This window comes from Carlito syrichta, unplaced genomic scaffold, assembly GCF_000164805.1.
Source record: "Carlito syrichta isolate Samal-C Ts95f unplaced genomic scaffold, Tarsius_syrichta-2.0.1 Scaffold315614, whole genome shotgun sequence".
Taxonomy (NCBI): domain Eukaryota; kingdom Metazoa; phylum Chordata; class Mammalia; order Primates; family Tarsiidae; genus Carlito; species Carlito syrichta.
In genome coordinates, this window is record NW_007259710.1 from 343,124 (window position 1) to 352,756 (window position 9,633).

The 9,633-nt window shown below is 45.1% G+C and overlaps 1 protein-coding gene across 3 annotated transcripts in view; it reads right to left on the reverse strand.

Moving 5' to 3' along the window:
* The window catches only part of CEP85 (centrosomal protein 85), a 32,434-nt gene extending 28,807 nt beyond the window's left edge, over positions 1-3,627 (reverse strand). For all 3 annotated transcript variants that reach the window (XM_008073055.2, XM_021706465.1, XM_008073053.2), the window contains exon 1: positions 3,470-3,627. The gene's annotated coding sequence lies outside the window, so the exon portion shown is untranslated. The remainder of the gene's footprint in view (positions 1-3,469) is intronic.
* Between the last annotated feature and the right edge of the window lie 6,006 nt (positions 3,628-9,633).

A 9,633-nucleotide genomic window follows, 5' to 3' on the forward strand; every position in this document is an offset into this window, starting at 1 on the left:
CAGCCACTGCACTCCAGTCTGGGTGACAGAGTGAGACTCCAACTCAAAAAAAAAAAAAATGGCTAGCATCATTCAATACATTAATGATGCCACAAAAGGATTACACTCTCTACCAACCAGTGACTTACTTTCTTGTAAATATAAAAATCCTTTTTTTCTTCCTTTTCTTTAAAGGATAACACAATGGCTGGGCCATTAGATTCTGAGATGTTTCCAAATTCAGATGAGTTGAAAACAGGGTAAAAAAAGAACTCCAAGTTAAACACAATTACCTTATGACTCAGCAATTCTACTCTTAGGTATATATCCAAGAAAAATGAAAACACATGTTTACACAAAGCCTTGAACACAAATATTCATAGCAGCATTATTTACAACAGCCAAAAAGTGGAAAGAATCCAAATGTCCATCAGCTGATGAATGGATAAACAAAGTGGATAAATAAAATATCCACACAATGTAATATTATTCAGCAATGAAAGGATGAAGTACTGATACATGCTACAACATGGATGAACACTGACAACATTATGCTAAGTGAATGAAGACAACACAAAAGGTTTGATCCCATTTATACGAAATGTCAGAATAGGCAAATCCAAGGAGACACAGGTTAGTGATTGCAAGGCGCTGAAAAGAGGGACGGTAGGGGACAGGGAATGACTGCTAAATGGATATGAGGTTTCTTGTCAGGGTGATCAAAATGTTCAGAGATTTCATAGTGATGATGGCTGCACAACCTTATGAATATACTAAAAAGCACTAAATTGAACACATATAAAATTATCTATGGTATGTGCATTATATCACAATTTTAAATAATTCCTATAAGGAGTAAAACAATATAGAATAAATCATTCTTGACTTTTTCCTACTAAGTTCAGAATGAGATGAGCTACTGGCAGACATTTTTAGGACCACTGAAGGAGACAGACATTTCCTGGGATAAAAGTGAGAGAAATGAATTCACAAGAAGGAACATAAATAACCAATTCCATAGCCAAGAAAAAGGAGTGGACAGGTACAGACAGTAAAACAAAACAAAAAACACCCAACATGGTTGGTTTCTAACTTCAAAGCCCTTTAAACTGCAGAAATATTCATTCATTCAACAAATTTAACATGTATTCAACACTTACTACCTGTCAAGCATTGTGCTAAAAACTTTTTAGGTATCATGTCTCATGTTTAATGCTCAAATCAACTCTGTGAGGCAGTTACTACTCTCCTTATTTTATAGATGAGAAGATAAAGGTTTAGAGTAGTGAAGGAAACACAACTAGGGAGAGGCTTCAAAGTGAGGACTGTATTCTACTGCCATAGGAGTCTAGGCAGCATTCTTTCTGTGTGACAAAACACAAAAAGAGAAACCAAGGAGGGCACCACAAGTTGAGTTTCTGCCTCAGACAATTAGAGCTGCAAGTCTCACGTCCTTTAGGAGCGGGGACAGCTCATAACTTCTTCACTTTGCCCTTGGTCACCACCCAGACTCTATTTCCCAAGTTGTCACCCAAGAATTAGATTTTGACTGTTATAAGTATTTTTCCCCTTGAAGAATTACAATTTTAAAGTGTGGAATATCACACTTGGCAGCTGCTGAGAGCACATCAAGACAGGAGAGGGCTGGGTGAGGAGGCTCATGCCTATAATCCCAGCACTTTGGGAGCCCAAGGTGAGAGGACTGCCTGAGCCCACAGGTTCGAGACTAGTCTGGGCATCTTGGCGAGACCTCATCACTACAAAAAATAAAAAAAATTAGCCGGGCATGGTGATGTATGCCTATAGTTCCAGCTTACTTGGAAGGCTGAGGCAGAAGGGTCACCTGAGCCCAGCAGGCCAAGGCTGCAGTGGCCATGAGCGTGCCACTGCACTCCAGCCTGGGCGAAAGAGTGAGACTCCAACTCAACAACAATAACACAGGAGAGGATCTGAAGGAGATACACAGACAGCTGACACAGACATATTAAGACTCTCACACCATCACACTATTTTCATGACCTGGTCATTCATTAAACCAGACCTTGTAAAAGAGAAGCCAAATCCTTGACAAAAAGCAAGTCCTGAGACACACAAAACCATCAGACAAGGCCTAAGAGCAAGTAATGAAGCCTGGCTATCTTAATCATTCTTGTATCAATACTTCCCCTTACCTAGCACACAGTATTCAATTCATTAACCAAATATTACTGAGTGCCTACCATCTGCCTGGCTCTGTGTTATGTGCTGGAAATATGCTGGTGTCAAAGACAAACCAGCCACAAGCGGTGGCTCATGCTTGTAATCTCAGCACTTTGGGAGGCTGAGGCAGGAGGAGAGCATGAGGTCTGGGCTTCGAGACCAGCCTAGGCAACAAAGTGAGACCACGTCACTACAAAAAAATAAAGAACAAATTAGCTGGATGTGGGTGGTGGCCCACACCTGTAGTCTCAGCTACTCAGGAAGCTGAGGCAGGATCTCTTGAACCTAGGAGTTTTGGGCTGCAGTGAAGTAAGTTGTGATCGCATCACTGCACTCCAGCCTAGGCAACAGAGTAAAAACTATTTCGGAAAAAAGACATAGCTCTGATCCCCCTGGTTTACAGGGGGTAAAGTAAGTGCCAAATAAACTTTGTGGAACAGATAAACTTGAACACACTAAACTTTCAGTTCAATCAAACCACCAGCTCTGTTTGGCTACAGCAGAGTTCCTCAACTTCGGCACTACTGACGTTTTGGGTGAAATGATTTTTTGTTGTGGGGGGCTGTCTTGCACACCGCAGGTTGTACAGCAGCTCCCTGGCTTCTTCACACTTGATGCCAGTAGCAGCACCCTGAGCTGTGACTATCAAAAGTGTCTTAATCTTAGACATCATTAAATGTCCCCTGAGAAGCAAAATCGTCCTGGCAGGACACACTGATCTAAGGCCCTCCCAGGTGCTTCTGTCCCCCGACCTAATTCTCCATACATCCTTCAAATCTCAGCTAAAACTTCCCTTTCTCAGGGAGCGCTCCGTGACCCTTCCGATTAGATCAGTGCCTTCGGATTTGGGCTTTGTAAAATGTCTCCACCCTACACTTACTGAGTGCTGAGTAAATGACCCGCTTAAGGTCTACTCTTCTCTGGGGACTGTGCGCTCCACGAGGGCAAGAAACGTGCTGTCCGCTGTGTCCCTGGCTACTGGCAGAGGGCCTGGCACACAGGCCAAACAACTGACGTGGAGTGAATGACAGAGGAGAAAGCAAAGCAACGAGAGAAGGAGGGAGAGTGGGACACGACCGGGCGTGTGTAGGCGGCATTATCTCAGCAAGCAGGGGAGGTGAGAGACTCGGGGAGTTACCGCTTAGTCGCTCTGCGCATGCGCTTCGCTCTCCCCCCGGCATTCCTCCCCCCAACCAAGGTAGGTCGCGCGTGTCCGAGACTTCGCCGGGGCTACGGAAACAAGGACAAGGTCTGTCACTCCGACGAGGGTCCCCGAGGGAGGAAAACTTACGCGGGCCTGAAAGCGGGCGGCGAAATACCTCACTCGGGGACACCGACTGAGGCCACCACGTCTGCGGTGGGCGGTGGTTCAGCCCCTCAGCTCTCCTAACGGCCGTTACACACCCGCCAGGCCGCGCGCCTCAGCGAGCGCGCCCTCAGGCCCCGCCCTTTTCTGCCCGCCTCTGGCCAATCGGGAGTCGAGCCGCACTGGCGTCCCGCCCCTGTCTTTCCAACTCTGACCAATTGGAAGTCGAGCCGAGCCATTGTCCCGCCCTTGCACGCTACCCTCGGCGCAGAGCCGCTCGGATCTCTCTGCGCATGACCCCGCCGCTACTTGGAGTCTTCTCAGCGCGGTGTCCAGTCTTGCCTGTAGGCGGAGCCCTGCTCACCTAGACCTGGAGTGGAGTGCTGAGCCTATACGGATCGGGAAGCTGGAGGTCAGGGCGCATGAGAATCCCACACAACCTGCCTCACCCCCATCCCATCCCGCCACCCATCTGTCAGTCCTCTCACCTGAAGCAGGAGTTAAGGTGTGTCTTGGGACACTGACTAGTCGGAGTTCGGGCTTGGACTGGGTTGGAGTCAGTGATTAGTCTGTGACCAAGGCTCAGATTGAAGGGTAAGGGGTCAGTCCTCTTCCCTACCCAAACTTGGTCCCCAGGAAAAGGAGCTGTCAAACGCATGTGCATTAATATGTACTTGAAGAGTCAGACTGGGAAGTTATTTTAAAGGAGGAACAAAGCCATCAGCCAAAGGAAAAGAATACATAAAATCCCAGGTGTCTAGAAACCCGATTCGGGAGGGAGGGGCATTAAAAAGTTGTACAGAAAAAAAAGTTGCATTTCTTAGCTTCGAAGAACCAAACATAAAAAGAGTTCATTACTGAGTCGGTTTCTGTAGAGGGACCTTAGGGATGTACTTCAAAGTTCAAGCCCTTGCTCTCTCTTTTAATAGTTTCAGGTAAGAAAATAGGCATAAAATAGCAGACTTAATGGATAATGAACCTGGGTATGATATGAAATTAGGACCAGAAAATTTTGTTAATATCAATGTGATGGCTAAAAAAAATGTCAAGACAGGGTGTCTGAATGACTTTATGGACTGGTGGGTAGAAAGTTGAAAGTATTAGTCAAAAAAAGTTGAAAATTAGAAGCCACTTGATAGCTTCTGTTTCTTTTGTGAAAGGCATCTGTGAGCAGAGAGGGAACAGGACTTCTCTGTAGAAGACTAAGAAGAACGGGGAAGATGTGAAGAGCTGAATACAAGAGAAGCCTGACTGGAAGTATAGTGGAAGTGATGAGATTTAAAGTAAGAAATAGCAAACTGTACATTTGTACAGTTTTCTTCCATGGCTATATATAGTTTAAAAGTAACACCATAAGCCAGGCTCGGTGGCTCAGTCTGTAATCCCACGCCTTTGGGAGGCTGAGGTGAGTGGATTGCCTGAGCCCGCGGGTTCGAGATCCGCCTGGGCAGTGAGACCTCATCTCTACAATAAATCAAAAAATCAGCCGAGCGTGGTAGCGCATGCCTGTAATTCCGGCTACTTGGAAGGCTGAGGCGGAAGGATCACCGGAGCCCAGCAGGTCGAGGCTGCGGTGGCCGGGAGTGGCCACTGCACTCCAGTCTGGGCGACCGAGTGAGACTCCAACTCAAAAAATAAAAATAAAAATAAATAAAAGTAACTCCATAATCTACAAATTTACAAATGTGAATGCCTTTTCTCTCTCTCTCTCACACACACACACACACACACACGAATGTTTGGGGGTTTTTTGAGAAAGGGCCTTGCTGTATTGTCCAGGCTGGACTCAAACTCCTGGGCTCATGTGATCCTCCGGCTCAGCTTTCTCAGTAGTGGGGACTACAAGAATATGCCACTGTGTCTGCTCATTTATATTTTAACAGAGACTTTTGGCCCCAATTTCAGAGAATAGTCACAACCAAACTTTAGATGTGAAATATTCTTAAATCTTTAATTACATTTTATTATTATTACTATTATTATTATTTATTTTAGAGACAGGGTCTCACTCTTTCCCAGGCTGGTGTGCAGTGGTATAATCATAGCTTCCTGTAGCCTCAAGCTCCTGGGCTCAAGCTGTCCTCTTGTCTCAATCCTCCAAATAGCTGGGACTATAGGCACTGGTCACCACCCACACCCACCTAATTTATGTTTTGTAGAAATGCGGTCTCACTATGTTGCCCAGGCTAGTTTTGAACTCCTGGCCTCAAGCGATCCTCCTATGTCATCCTCCCAAAGTGCTGGGATTATAGGCGTGAGTCATCTTGCCCGACTTAAAGTATTTCATATACTTAAGTGTTGTCTGGTGGATTATTTTATAAGCATCTGTTGTTACACAGCACTGAAGCTTCTTTAATGTGGTCAACTCATTTAGTTTAAGATCAATAGCTTCCTTGTTTACTAAATTGTTTTCTTTTTTGACATAGTTAAGCATAGTCAATATTTGCGCTTATCCTTAGGGATTTATATGTGAGGTGCCAAAAAAATATATATACATTTTAAGTGATGTTATCTGTGTATTACTTTTTGAAGTTGAATTGAATTTCGGTAGCAATGTGTAGTATGATGTTCACTCAAAAGATGGTGTTAATGAGATGAATGCTAGTGTCACCATATGACAGGCAGGACAGTCAAGAAAAATGGTGAGGAGCACAAGACCATTTTGAAGTGGTATTTGAAATTCAAGAACATTGTGGAAGTACAATGACAATGGAAGTGTGAGTATGCAACAGAACCTCCAACAGGCCTAACAATTGCACGCATTTGTGGTAAGTTTGAGATGTATGGTACCATGTGTGATGTGTACAAGGGAAGATCTGGGAGACCTTGCACAGCAACAAGTCCTACAATAGTTAGCCGTAATCAGAAGTGTCTGGACACTGATAGTAACCACTTGGAGCACCTCTTGTAATTGCAGAAGTCAAACATATTGGTATATATTACAGTTTTAATACAGTTTTTTCCTTTCTTAAAATGTATATACATTTTTGGGGAGTACTCTATATTTTTTTTCTAGTTTCTCTCTTCTTCAGGATTTTAAATAAGGGCAAGGGCTAATGCTTTCACTAGTAGGGCTGTTTTAAAAGTCTATTTCAGCCAGGCTCAGTGGCTCAGCCTGTAATCCCAGCACTTTGGGAGGCCAAGGCGAGTGGAGAACCTGAGCTCGTGGGTTCAAGACCAGCCTGGGCAACTTAGTGAGACATCGTCTCTACAATAAATCAAAAGTTAGCTGGGTGTCGTAGCGTGTGCCTGGAGTTCTGATTACTTGGAAGGCTGAGGTGGAAGGATCAACAGAGCCCAGCAGGTCAATGCTGCACTCCAGCCTGGGCAATGGAGAGAGACTCCAACTCAATAAATAAATAAATAAATAAAATAAAAAGTTTATTTCAGACCTATGAAGTCAATATGAATTTACAATGAAATGTAATTAATTGTATGCTGGTTTAATAAATATGTGACCTTGACGTGTATGAAAAAATAATATGGGTTGATCATTTGACTTAATTTTTTTCAGAAGCTATTAAAGCATTAAATGACAACAAAATGTTCCTTTAAATGAAATGTTAAAATTGTTAAATTTAACTTTTATTATGTTGCTTGTATCAACATTTTTCCCCAGTAAATATATTTCTAAAATTATCATGGATGGCAATAAAAAATAGTATATCAAAAACAAAACAACAAAAAAAGCACAAGGCTTTCCTGTGATTTTGTGAAACTCTACCACAAAATCTAGGTGGTAGGTGCCACCTCTGCCAACTTATAAATCCTGTCTTACTTCCTGGTCCACACTACCTACTCCTTGTACTCAGCTGTCCTCTCTGTAAGGTCAAATTCTGTGTCTTGTGTACTGTTGAGTCCCCTGGACGTAACACAGTTAGCAGGTACATAACAGAGGTCAACCTATTTTTTGAACGAATAAATGACATTAGCACAAACACTGCCACCATATCTATCTTCTACTAGGAAAGGGGAGCTAATGAGGTCAGAAATAATTAAGGAGCAAGAGGAGAAGCCTTGGATAATATTATATGGATACATTTACCCTCATTCTGAAATTGAATAGTTCTTGCCCGTTTTGCAGGAGAAAAAAGGGGACAGGGTTTAGAGCCAGCTGGTCAAGGTCCAAGAATTTTCACTGGAATGAGAGTCATAGAGTCTCCATGTTGAAGCAGAGATCAGCTGGTCAAACTCTTTCATTTTACATATGGGGAAATTGAGACTCAAAGAGAATAAAGTGATTTATCCTCATTACCACCCTTCTCCCTATACCTCCTGCTATACTGAGCAGCCTATTCTCCCTCTGGAAAGAGTTGCAGAGATGAGAAGGTGAGATGAGGGAGCACAGCCCCAATGCTCAGCAGCCTCATGCCTTACCAGACATCAGTCCAATCTTCATCCCCAACCTCTCCAGTCCCTAACAAGAGGAGAGACTACTTAGTTCACCCTAAATCTTCCTCCACTCCACCCTTGCCTCAGGTAAGTAAACTAGAGGCTGAGGGCTAGGGTTGGGGGAGATGTCTGGGCAGGCTTTTATCCCAGCATCCAGCCCATCACCATTAGGAGAAAAATGGCCATCCAGTCTCCTGTAGGAAAGAAAGAACGATTATAAAACAGAATTAGGGGGCTTTGAGAGCCTGGGAAACTTTTTAGGCTTATATACTCCACTTTGGGGGGTTATTTAGTAATCAATTCATTCTTTCAACAAAGCTTTCTTGGGACTGTGTGTGCCAGTTAAATCGGGGGTGGGGAGGATGGGAAGAAAGGCACTCTAGTTCAGTGTGGACCCCACTAAGTGTTCCTCACTTGTCTTTGTTACCTGACCGACCCTGTGTCTTGAATTTTTTTCTTTCCTTTTAAAAAATTGTTTTATTTTTTGAGAAAAGTCTCACTCTGTTGCTTTTTTTCTTTCTTCCTTCCTCCCTCCCTTCCTCCCTCTCTCTCTTTCTCTCTCTCTCTTTTCTTTCTCACTCTGTTGCCCAGGCTGGAGTGCAGTGGCTCCAGCATGGTTCACTGCAGCCTCAAACTTCTGGGCTCAAGCAATCCTCCTGCCTCAGCACCTGTCAGGACCCCAGTGTGCAACCCCAGGCCCTCGTGTAACCGTCAGAACGCCATCATAGCAATCCCTTTGTACCAACCTGTGGAGCTCCTGCTCCTGGAAGCACTGGACTCTGAAATCACACAGAAAGAAAAATTGAGTTTAAGGCACCACCCTGATAGGACAAAGCCAGCACTCTTCCATCATTTCATCAAGATTGGGCAAAGGACTCTTTCTAAAGCTAAGACTCAGAAGGGTATGATGGCATATGATGCCTCTAACAAGAATGGGCTTACTAAGAAGATGCCTTTTCCTGAGAGGGTCGGAGCTTTGGAGGACTGTTATGGAATAGAAAAAAGGAAGAGGCTGTTCTAGACCAACAAGGAAGATTTACCTTAATAAAGTCTAGCACAAGGGCCAGCCTGGGAGAAGAATAATCTGGCGTGATAGGAAAGGTGAGAATGGGAGAAGAGAATCAGACACGGCTCAGACTGGAAGTCGAATGAGTGACAACCCGACGCAGTGATGGGAGGCCTCTCTAGAGCAGACAGAGAGGGGCTCGGGGAGGACACTCGCATTTAGGGAGGAACGTGAGAGCGTGAGTGTAGGACGGGGCTCGGTGAAGGGCTGGGTCTCAGAGCAGGTCAATGGGCGGATCTAGAAGAGGAGTCAATGATCCAGTTACCGCTTATTCGGATGGGCCCGAAAACCATCCACGTGTCGCTGCGCTCCAGGTCCTCCCGCGCTCGGCTCTCCCAGGCTCGATTGCTTCCCGACGGGTTCTTCTGACTACAGGTCTGTGGGCGACGCAAGCTTAAGTGTAGCGAAGCCGGTCAGGACTTTGCCCAAGACCCAGATCGCCCCGCTTCCTGCCCCACCCCCAAGTGACTTCCCCAGTCCACAAGCCATAGGTATTTAATTAAAATCTGCCCGATCTTTCCACAAGTCCCGCCCCCGGAAAGATCGACCAATCCCCAGCGCCGCAGTCCTCCAGGCCCCGCCTTCGTCCCGCTTCCTTGGCGACCGCGTGGCTGGCTGTCGGGCTACCTAGCCTGCCACTCGGGAACTGGCTGGCTGGCGAGGCTGCGGCGACTGCTCGAGAGCTCCCGGG